Source organism: Hipposideros armiger, unplaced genomic scaffold, assembly GCF_001890085.2.
Source record: "Hipposideros armiger isolate ML-2016 unplaced genomic scaffold, ASM189008v1 scaffold_678, whole genome shotgun sequence".
NCBI classification, from domain to species: Eukaryota; Metazoa; Chordata; class Mammalia; order Chiroptera; family Hipposideridae; genus Hipposideros; species Hipposideros armiger.
This window is the reverse complement of record NW_017732028.1, coordinates 102,682-114,770: the sequence shown is the minus strand read 5'-3', so window position 1 is coordinate 114,770 and position 12,089 is coordinate 102,682.

The window sequence follows — 12,089 nt, the reverse complement described above, 5'->3', positions numbered from 1 at the left end:
AGAGAGAGAGAGAGGGAGAGAGAGAGAGAGGTGGGATCCGGCTAGGACTATATATATATGCTAGGGTTTCCATTTCCCTCCTGGGAATAACAGGGAAACTGGAGAGGAGTGATGTCACATGGAGAATGCAGAGCTGGAATAAGTATTTTTCCCTTTTGCATTAGTTTTCTAGAGCTGCCATAACAAAATACCACCAACTGGGTGGCTTATACAAAAGGAATTTAATGTCTCACAGTTCTGGAGGCTGGAAGTCCAAGATCACGGTGTCTGCAGGGTTGGTTGCTTCTGAGGCTTCTCTCCTTATCTTGCAGATGGTCGTCTTCTTGCTGTGTCTTCACATGGTCTTCCGTCAGTCCGTGCATGTCTGTGTCCTAATTTCCCCTTCTTTTAAGGACGTAAGTCATATTGGATTAGGGCTCACCCATATGACCTCATTGTAGCCTCATCACCTCTTTAAAGGCCTATCTCTGAGTACAGTCACATTCTGAGGTATGGGGTTAGGGCTTCAGTACGTAAGGGTGAATGAATTTTGGGGAAATGTAATTCAGCCCCAAATACCTTTCATTCTGGAATAAATACACAGTATCCCAAGGGGACTATTTTGAGGTCATTACTATTATTATTCCTTTATCACAGATGAAGAAGCTGAGGCTAAGAAGGGTTCATTTCAGCAACTTGCTCAAGGTCACACTGCCAGTGCAGATTCTAGGACTCCCTTTAAAGTATGAAGTGATTGTGTCTTGCCGGACCTAGGCCAGTGCCTGCAACATAATGGAGTTAATAGAGAGTTCACAAGAGAATGGTTTTGCTTCCAACTCATTTCTGTCTACCCGTAAAAATGATTATCTTTTGAAAAAAGTTTATTACTACTGAGGAAAGAGATAGGGCTTCAACTTTTATTGATTATCAGTATTTTCATGGACTTTAAAAAAGACTTTCTCAACATCCTTATGATATCAGTATTCTTATTCCTGTTTTTATAGAGGAGGCATATTGAGGTTGAGAGAAATTGAGAAGCTGTTGAATGTCACAGAGATAATAAGAGGCAGGGCTTGTGGTTTAAAACCTGTATAGTTTCCAGTATGCCAACCAATGAATTATACAGAGGATGCCAAAAAATGTACACACATTTTAAGAAAGGAAAACTATATTAAAATTGTAATACTCACTATATATTCATAACAAAAGATGAATACAAGTCATGTTTGACTTCTGCTATTACCAGAGGTGCTTAGAGTTGTTACCATCAGCAACCAGACACTTCTAATTACAGCAAACTACTGCTTGAGCAATGTTGACCAAAGTGTCCACTTGTATACATTTAAATGGCACCCCTGGTACATATGTATTATTTTGCTGTACAGTAGCTGGGTTCAGATTGAAGGTAGCCCTGTGAATATCACTTTGTAAGTTATATAAATGTCTAATCACTATGTTGTACATCTGAAACTAATATAATATTGTATGTCAACTGTAATTGAAAAAAGAATTCAAGATGACAATTGGACAATTCAATTCCAAAATAGAATTTCTGAACAGACTTGGGAATAAATGCACAGCTTCTCAACATGGTGACTTTGAAGGAAATAGTGCTCATTTGGATCTTTAACATTTTATTTACTTAAAGAAAAACATTTTTGTGGCTTCAGTTTATGTAGTTTTATTTATATTACTATAAGCAGATCACTGTGTTTTGAAAGGTCAGTCCTTTCAAAAAATGTCCATTAGCAGTTAGCAATCAGTTCAGTGCTTTATATGTGCAAAATGAAATGTATTTTAACATAAGTATTTTTATTATTAAGTATTTTTCTGTTTGTTTCCTCTAGAGAAATTCTCATAGCCTCTTTTATTAGACTCAGAAAACTCTTCTCATTCTCTCCCCAAATCATCCAATTTTAAGCTCTCGGAGGCTGGCAGGCATGAAAGAAGTGTTTGCCATACTGGCGAATCCCATAAAGACAAATTTATTTGCTTTGATTTTTAAAGACGTTGAAGAGGGAAAAGGAAAGTGAACGTTTGGTTATTTATGACAGTTCTGACTCTAAATGTGATTTCTGAATTCAGCATTCTGTCTTTGCTGACTCCACCTTCACGTTTCAGCGCCCCTCTGAGGGGGCTGTTGGACTTCTGGAGTTATCTGTCGATCAAAGCAGAAGCCACCTCTGGAAGGCTGAGCCCAGCCCAGGCGTGTTCAGGAGACGTCTCTATCTGGGCCCTACTTACGGTGATTCTCTCTCTACTACGTGCAGCTGAGGCAAACAGTAGGTACCTTGGACAGCGAAGTGCTGCTCGCCCTGCGCTCCACAGTGCTTGGGTCTGGGAGGCTGAGTCTTTGAGGCTGAGTACCGCTCTAGATAGGACTGGGCATCATGAAACACTGAGCTTCAGTGGTGTTGCAGGAGGCTGCTCAGCACAACACAGGCACTGGATACCCCGGACAGCCATTCAGCTCCCTTCCCAACTTCCTAGTTCCCAGCCTGTTTGTCCCTATTGGAACATTTTATCTATTGCCTTAAAAATTCAGCTTCATTGAGGTAAAAATTATGTACAAAAACTGCATCTGTTTAGACTGTACAATTCAATAATTTTTGACAAATATGTGTACCCATGAAACCACCCCTACAATCAGCATACGTAACATTTTCATCACCCCCGAAAATTTCCCCACGCCACTTTGTAATCCACAACCCCTCCACCTCTAGTCCCAGATAACCATGGTCCTTTTTCTTTGTCATCATATGTAAGGTGGCATTTTCGAGAAATTTATATAAATGAAGTCATCCAGTAGGTACTCTTTTGTGTCTGACTTGTTTCACTCAGCATAATGATTTTGAGATTACTTAAGCCTGCCATTCATTTTTTGCTTATCCCTTCTATTTCTTGTTCTTTTGTTCATCCTTTCATCCTGTCTTTGGATTATTTAAATGTGTTTCTTAGAATTCTATTTGAATTTATCTACTGGCTTTTAAGCTTTATGTACTTGCATTATTTTTTAGTGGCATCTCTAAGGATTAGACTATACATCTGGGCTGTTTATCACCTTATTGGTTCTCAGTTCCCAATCTACCTCCCTCCCCTGCTCCGCCTGCTTTGTGATACTGGAGCTGGAACTTGTACATACAGCAGTATTTCTCCTTTGCCAGCTTGTGCAGTATTAGGCTTTGCCAGTAGAGGGCACTGGAGGGCTGCAAGTCTATGATTAAGAAGGCTTCTTTTTCTGCTTCTTGGGTTCTTTTTACTCCTACAGCATAGTTGCCAGTGTATTAGCTCCTGGAAGATCCAGGTGCTCACTCTCCAAAGTGTTTCTGCCACTCAGATGGCCTCTTCTTGCTTACTAGCTCAGGACTACCAGCATCGCAGCAGGTAAGTTCTGTAGACCAAACCCAGCCTGCTTACACTCTCATGTGTAAGCCTCCAGCAGGCTACTCAGTACCAGCTCTGTCTCAATATGCTGGCAAATTCTTTTGCCTCTGGAAGGCTTCTATTCCTGTGCTGTCCCACCAGAGTAATCCAGTTCCCTGGTGACACTATTAGAAAGGAGACAGGGGCCCCATCTTCTCCCAGAACCCCCACACTACTCTCTTCTTCCTGTTCTCTTCTTCTTTCCTCTGAGCACAAATGGAATCTAAGTCTAGTCTAGGGCAAGTTATTCCTGTCAGTGTCTTCAAGGCACATTATATTTTTTTACAGTAATGTCCGAGGTTTTGTTAAGAACGTAGGCATTTGGAACATGAGAGCGAGAGAGACAGATGAGTTACTTTTGTTCTACCCTGCCAAATGTTTCCCCTGAGGCTATGAGCTTAGAGATGGCCAACGGATTGAATGAAGGGCAATAGGGAAGACAGGGGAAAGAAAAATGAGAGGAAGGAAGAAACAGCATGATACTTCCAAACAGTATTCAGACAGGAAAATAGTATCCTATTCATCCCTGATTCCCCAGCCTGTATCTCAATGCCTGACATATGATAATTTCTCAATAAATGTTCATTAAACCAATGAGCTAATTTGCTCTGTAATATTGGGCAAGTTTCATGACTTCCAACCTCTGTTCTCTGAACTATAAAATTGGGGTAGTGATACTGATGTCACAGTGTTGTTGTAGAATTAAATGAGATTATTCACTCTTTGTGAAGAGTTTTCTAATTGTAATGTTCTATTACTGTTATTATAAATGTTTACTGAGCTGAAATAGTGCTTGGCATCTTCGCCCAACTCTGGGTGATTCCAGGCAGACCTAGTCAACTGGAAACACGCTTTTATCTTTCTCCCAGAGAAGCTGTACAATTTCAATGTATTTTTTTTTGCACTCCAAATTATTTATCCTCCTGATGACAGTTTTTATGTCAGTGTGCTTGATGTTTCCTACCTGATGAAAATCGATTTTGAATTAGAGTCTACCCAGCATGGAGTAACTGATATAGTACTGAGAAAATGATGGTAATGTTGTATCTCATCTGAAAGGTATGCCTTCTCTATTTACATATTTTAGTTAGAATTTAAACTGAATCATTCCAATCACATGACATGTTAAGGCACACTTTAAATATACCTTTTAAGTATTTACAAAAAATGCTTTCCAGACTGCCTGATGAATGGGTCCAGTGTTTAATAAGGATTTATAACTTTTGATGTTGTCCGTGTACCAATGTGAAAAGGATATCACCTGTATTTAAAGAAACTCAGCAACAGGAAGAACTGGGTGGTTCTCAATAATCTGGTGTCTTCCAAGGAGCTCATCAGACATGGCAGACTGTACACACACCTCTTTTCAGAGTCCTAGGGACAGCCAGACAGGAACATGGCAGATACCTCCACCCTGGACAAATATTGGGGTTCAGCCATGGAAGCAAGGCCAAGGTCAGGATTTGAGAGATGGAATGATGTGCACAGGCATTCTATGTAAGGTTTTCAGAAAGGGAGACACCATGTGAGGGTTTTATTAAACCAATGAGCTAATTTTCTTTGTAATATTGGGCAAGTTTCATGACTTCCAACCTTTGTTTTCTGAATTATAAAATTGGGATAATGATACAATTAACAGTATTATATATTTGAAAGTTGTTAAGAGAGTATATTTTCCATGGTAATTCCCTGAGGGGATGGAGATGTTAACTAATCATATTATGGTCATCATTTTACAACATATGCATTTATCAAGTCATCACCTTATTCACCTTACACTTACTGTCATATGTCAATAATATCTCAATAAAGCTGGGGGAGAAGAGCAAGCCCCAGGTTAAAAGTGATCTTTCCTTCATGCTGACCAACTCCTTGGGCTAGTGTTGCCCCATTTTCCTCACGTCAGTGAGGAGCAGGAATGAGCTGTGCTGAGGGTCTTATAAGTTACCGAACTCAAAAGTAAGAGCATGCAGTTTAATGTAATAAGTTTTCTATCTTTGATAAATTTGAAAGTGGGGTTGATTAGATGGCTGCCAGGTTAAGGGCCTGCAATCCTTTGTTATTTAGATTGCAGATTTCCTGCTTGAATGTGGCTGAACCTATCCCAATCCTTATTTAATTTAAATGTATTTTGTGTGTGTGTGTGTGTGTGTGTGTGTGTGTGTGTGTGTGTGTGAGATTTTTCCCAGCACACAAAGGAAATAGAAGGTGGAAAATGCAGCAGAAATGCTGGCAGAACTCTCCCAGTGTTGTTCAGCGATTAGATAAGTGGAGAGGTACATGAAATTTCCATTTCAATTGAGTTTTCTATTAACAAAAAGATTGACTTAGTTCTCAGAAACTGCAACAGGCCAGTAGAAAGGCTTCACTCAATTTTCCTGTGAATATCTTCTTAGAGGCCTGATGATATTAAGGTGAAAACAGCACCAGATAGTAATTGGGCTCCAGCTACTACTGACGTGAAAGTTTTTGAGCCATGACAGTTCATTGTAACTGGAGACATTACAATGCCTAGCATGTGAGGACACAGCTTGTCTTAAAAGTAGAAACAAACTCAAGGCTCTGAGAAGTTTTTGCTGAGATTGTTTTGGGGGAAGACTCAGACAGAGGTAGTTGAAAATGTGGTCTTGAGTGCTCCCCAGGGGCTCAGCTGTTCCTGGGTGTTTGTCCAACTGGTTCATACTGCCATCATCATGACGTGTGTGTGTGTGTGTGTGTGTGTGTGTTTGGGGTAGGAGAGCAGGGTAGCAGGCTCTGTTTTTATTTAAAATTTTCAATAGAAGTGGGGCATGAAGCCCTATTTTTGGTCTCAGCAGAGAGAAGCAGCGCAGTTCCCCAAAACTATATGAAATATTAATAGAGAATAGAATAAAACCAAATAGATAAAATATTGAGAGCACAAACATTTACTGAATGCAGATATTATAGACTTTATTTTATGGCTCCCAATAAACCCTGCTTCCCAGTATTCATGCTCTTGTATTACTGGGCTTGGCCATTTCACTTGCTTTGGACAATGGACCATTGATCGCAAGTGTGATACAATCAGACATGGGGGCTTGTCCTCTTTGACGAGCCACTCCTAGTATCCAGCTGCCATATGAAGAAGCTCATGTAGAAGGATGACATAGACACAGAGACATCCCTGGCCGGCCAACTGGCGCGTTGGTTAAGAGCTGGCTTGGGACGCCAGCGGGCCCCCTGGAGCTTGGCTGCCGTGAGTCACCGGCGAGGGCGTAGGCTGTAGCCCCTGCTGCAGTGGGTTGCCATGGGCTACCGTGTGTAGCCAGCAGCCAGCGTGAGCGGCCGTCCAGAAGCCCGCGACTGATCTGCCTCGCCCGGGAAGAGTGCAATGATGGTGCCAACAACTTGGGCCAGTGAAGCCACATCCTCCACAACTAGATTGAAGAACAAAAGGACAGCAACTTGTCTGTTCCCCTTCCCCAATTCCCCAGCGCTGTTCCCATCCCCCAATTCCTCAATAAAAATCTTTAAAAAAAAAAAGAAGAAGAGACAGAGACATCCCAGCCTTCCAGTCAGAAGTGTGGGAGAAGCCATCTTGGAAGCCCCAACCATCTGGCTGTAGCCTCATGAGAAACCCTAGGTGGGGATATCAAGAGAACCATACAGATGAGCTCCAGTCAACCCATGGGATATATGAGTGTGTGTGTGTGTGTGTGTGTGTGTGTGTGTGTGTTTGTGTGTAGGCTGTTTTTAAAATTTATTAAGTTTTGGCATAGTTTTACATGCAGATAATTGAAATGATGTGTTTCTGATCTTTACAATGCTTTCAGGCTCTGTCCCACACTAATCTGCTGGCTTAGATGATTATATTCTAGTCCCATAGGTAGGTACGGTTTTCAGACACCTTCCCAGGCTTCTGTCTCTGCTCCATGTCCATCTCCATGATGTGTCTGCCATGTGAGTGGCCTCTCCTATCTATTTTTCTAGCTGGTGCCCTGGTCCTAATCTGCTGCACTCTCAGCACCTTCCCCCTTCTGGTTAGTGTGCAGGCTGAGGGAACTTCAGCATTCATGATCAATTGACCTCTTTCTTCTGGAAAAGAGTCTGAGACAGTGCATCCCATACTGTCCTTTCTCAGTCTTGTGTCCAAATAAGGCTGGACAATGTAAGAGTATTAATGGCCTCCTGGTCATTGGGAGGTAGTGAGTGGGTGTAATATACCAAAGCCTGGTTGCGTGGCTTAAGTAGAGTCCAGAGTTGGCCACTTGAATTCTGGCGGATTCTTGTAAGTTGTACTAGATCTGAGTGGAGTCTGGGTTGCTCTGTCCTCAAATCTGGTAGGAGCAAGTTCAAGACCAGACAATGGGAGCTGAATTATTTTCAAAGAAAGTTCTGTGAATCCCCTATTCTAAATATTCGGGATAAATGTCTCTTTACCTTTGTATTCAAGAAGTAAAACAAGCCAAAGAGAACTTGGTCAGATGTGTCAGGAAAAGATAAAAAGTCAGAGAGTTATTGTTCTCCTAAAAACTCACTTTTAAGTGACAATCTTAACTTTCTGTCTATTGTGGTCTCTTGTGTAGCAAATGGTGGTTTCCAGTCCATGCTTTCCCCACCGTCTAAAGTCCAGGCATCCATGAACTCCACCACTCATTATGTTCTTGATGTAGACCTGTTTAGAAGACCACAGACCACTTAGAAACAGAAGTGACTGTTAGCTCTGCCACTCCCTTCACTGCGCACCCGGGGCTCAAGCCAGAGATGATTTAGTTGCTAGGTTACCAGGGCTGCTAAGATCTACCTTCCTGATTCCTACCAGTGTCATTCCCCTGGCCCCCAGTCTAGCCGTGTTGAGCTGGTTGGTCTGAGGAGGCATCTGTTAACCTGACTAGAGGCTCCTATGCTGTGACAATAATTTTAACAGAATCTTTCAGAACTTGAAGGCTGCTAATCCTTTTTGTGTCCTCTGCTGGGTTAGTCCCAAGAATATGCTTAGGGCATGGGCTTTTTTACTTGCATATCTGGAAATCAGGCTCACAGAGCAAATTGCCAGTTTCAAAGTATCCAGGATCAACACTAACACATTGGGGAGACTTTCCTTTTGTGACTTTCCATTGGCTCAAATAAATAAAACACTTCTTTCATTTTACATACATCTTTTAAAATAAAAGACTCAATGAAATATTTGTAGGTATAAAAATTAAAGGCTCCATTAACTTGACATTAAAATAAAGAATACGAATTCCAAACAGCTCAGTTAATCAAGGGGAGAGAAAATGAGGAAATATGGAAAGAAGTCAGGAAGTAGAAATATGGGCAAAAAGGAAAGGAGAGCCTACAGTACTAGAGAAAGGGAAGGGAAGGGAGAGAACAATAAAAGCATTAGAAAGACAAGCGGAGAAAGCAAAAGAGCTGGCAGGCTGGGAGCAGGGCGGCTTCCTGGGGTTCTGAGTGGAGCCTTTTTATGAGCTACATTCTTTTGACACAGCCTGCTGTTCATTTACTCCTATACCGTAGGTAGGATTTGAGTTTCCTGTTTCCTTATCTCTGAAATGCTAATTAACTGATTACCCAGTACCTGTTCTATAATTGCTCTTCATTCTTAATCCTTCTGAGGCACAGCCCCAATATAGTGCAAGTGGGAGAACTCTTCACTTGGACAGCTGACACCTGGAGAGGCCACTGTGTGGCGCCTCCCTCACCACCATTTTGGAGGTAGACGGTACCAGTCATGGAGCTCTCACTGATAACTAGGGACAGTTATATTTGCCTTCATTTCTTTTAGCCTCCACAGAAACCCTGTGAACTTGCAAGTAAAGTTCAGAGGATCATTTAGCCAGCGTGTCTTGTATCCATATCAGTGTGACAAATGCTGAAACTTTCTTCACTCCCTTGCACTCACTCTAAGATAAATGTCAACATGTCCTCTAAAGAATGCTAATTGTGGAAAACTTGTAAAATACTGAACAATACGAAGAAGATGAAGTTCCCTATTATCCTACCATTCAGAATTATTCACCATTAATACAATTATTTTTGGTTATGCTTACTATTTAATTTATGTATATTTTAAGACATGGCAACTAAAACCATAAATTATTTTTAGTACAGTGGGGAAACCTATGAAACAAACCTAATTCTGAATTGACTGAATTTGATTTCTGAACCTGTGTATGTATGTGTGTGTGTGTGTACAACACAATGGATCCAAAACAAAACATGACTTTAACTTGCTTGTTGTTTCATAATATTTTGAGTAAAAAATTCTACAATCATATTGCCTGAGATGTAAAAAGTAACTGAAATTCTGTCAGAAGTTTTAAGTGGTAGCACTTATTGGGAGAAGTGGCTCATAATGGTTATGTAGAGAATGACTTAGGAATTTAGGATTGTACAAGAGCCATGAAGGTGTCCAAATCACTTGACACAACAATACAATTTCTTGGGCATTTTACCTAAGGAAATTAAGGAAGCATAATTATACAAAAAAAAAGTTACATGGGCAAAGGTGTTCATTTTACATTATGTCTAATAATGATTAATTGGCAATGACATTTATGTCAAGTAATAGAAGATGCTTCAATAAAATGGTGCAAGTATCCACTTGATGAAATAACATGTAACCAGTAAATATGATAGCTGGAGATAATGTGTCAACAGAGTAAGGACTAACTGAATTCAAATAACCATAATAACTTTGATTTACTTAGTACTTACTATATGCTATATACCCTCCACATGTCATCTTATTTAATTCTCCCCAAAACTCGATGTCAGACAGTATTTTTCTTATTTTAAAGCTAAATAAACTCAGGCTAAGAGATGTTCCTTGATCAAGGTTAAAACCTGGTGAGTGGAAGAATGTTCTATTGTTTTTACAAGTTAAAGTCAAGGAAAGGATGAAGGGAGAATGAGGGGGGAAAGGCATCAGGTGAATGTGGGCTCAGGGAGGGCTACCTGAGAAGACTCTGTCATCTTGTTCTCTTGCTTATTGTCTCTCTGACCTTCCTGTTCCTGGAACCCTGTGCTCCTGTTCCTTTTTACTCTAATTTGAATGAGAAAATTGTTCAGAAACCTGAAGCCCCTGTGCTAGAAGGGATATATTGTTAGTAACTCCAACTTCCTTAGGTAGGGAGATTTCTTGATGAGTTGCCCAAGAGAAGGAAGGGGATGGAAGTTGGATTTAGAAGCCCAATAAAAAATAGGACTCTGTGGAAATGAATAACTGTGTCACCTTTCTAAGATTTATCTCACAGCTTGTCCCAGATGTACATCTCCTCTCGCAAGAAATTCTCTGGGAAATAGACATAAAATAAAGCTATTTATCTCACTGCTTCCAGTGTACTTGTAGATACATAAACATTCAGGACAGCATCCTCAGGGCTTTGCACATGCTGGCTCTGTGTGGTGTTGCCCTGGGGAAATAGAGACCCAAGGTTGCAATTTAGTTGTTTTTACAGGAATATTATCTTCTCTGGGAGAGAAGCTACATATTGGTGAATCTGTTGTGTTTCTTCTTTCCTGATTAAATCAAAATCTCAGCAGAACAAATCAATCTGCTTTATCCTCCCATTTAAACCACCACTCCTTCAACTTCGATCTTATTACTGCTCACCTGGATGACTGTAACAGCCTCCTAATAGTTCTCCCTGCTCCAGTCTCTTCCCCGGCCTGCATTCAATTCTCCAGTGCTGCCGAGAGATCTTCTTAAAATGCAAGTATGATATTGACTCTCCCTTGCTTAAATTCATTGAATAGTGCTCCATTTATTCAATATACAAATGCCCTATCTTGACATAGAAAAATCTTCATGATTCCTGCCTGCATTTTCAGCACCTTCACTAGTCACTTTTTCTTATGCTCCAAATATTTCAGCCACATTTATCATCATTCCTGAACAAAGCATACTCTCCTATGTTCTAGGGCCTTTACAGATGGAGTTAATTCAATCTAGAATGTCTTTCTAGAACAACTCATCTTTAATATCACTGCCTCTGAGAAGTCTTCCAGCACCATTTAATCCTAGGTAACCCTGAACATTCTCATGTATCAGTCAGATTCTTAGTGGCAGACAACAGAATTCACTAGAGTGAGCTTAGGGGGGAAATGGATTAATTGAGGAAATTAGAAAGATTCCTGAGTTTTGGGAGGGTGGGGGAAGTAGGCTCCAGACTCACTTTCCAGCAGTGGTTTCCAGAACCACACCATGGTCTGGTCCTGGTAAAGAAGCTGTTTCTGCCTCTGGCCCCAGAAGCTGCCTTTGGACCACGCATGCTACCTCTGCTGCCACTCAGACCCACTGAATGAGTGCCCAGCACTGTTCCCTATTTTCTTATGGAACTCACCTACAAATCTTGTGTAGATGTGTTTGATTGGTAGAAACAAAGCCACATACCTGCATTCTAGCAGCAAGGGAGACTTGGAACATTTTCGTTTTTGGTTCTACATTGAGAAGGCAAAAATTCAAAATTTGGAGAACTATAAAAAACATTGCAAAAATGTTTCTTTCTCTATTTAAAAAAAAATCCTTGCGAAGATAGTCTCAGAGACACAGAGGAAGAACCGAGGGTTGTTAGTTGGGAGGGGGTGGGGACGAAGGAGAAGGGGAAGGGATGAGACAATACAAATTAGTAATTGTAATATGGCCTCAGGGATAGAAAAAGACAGTCCAAGGAATATAATCTATAATGTTGTAAGTATTTCTTAGGGGGCCAGATGGTCCC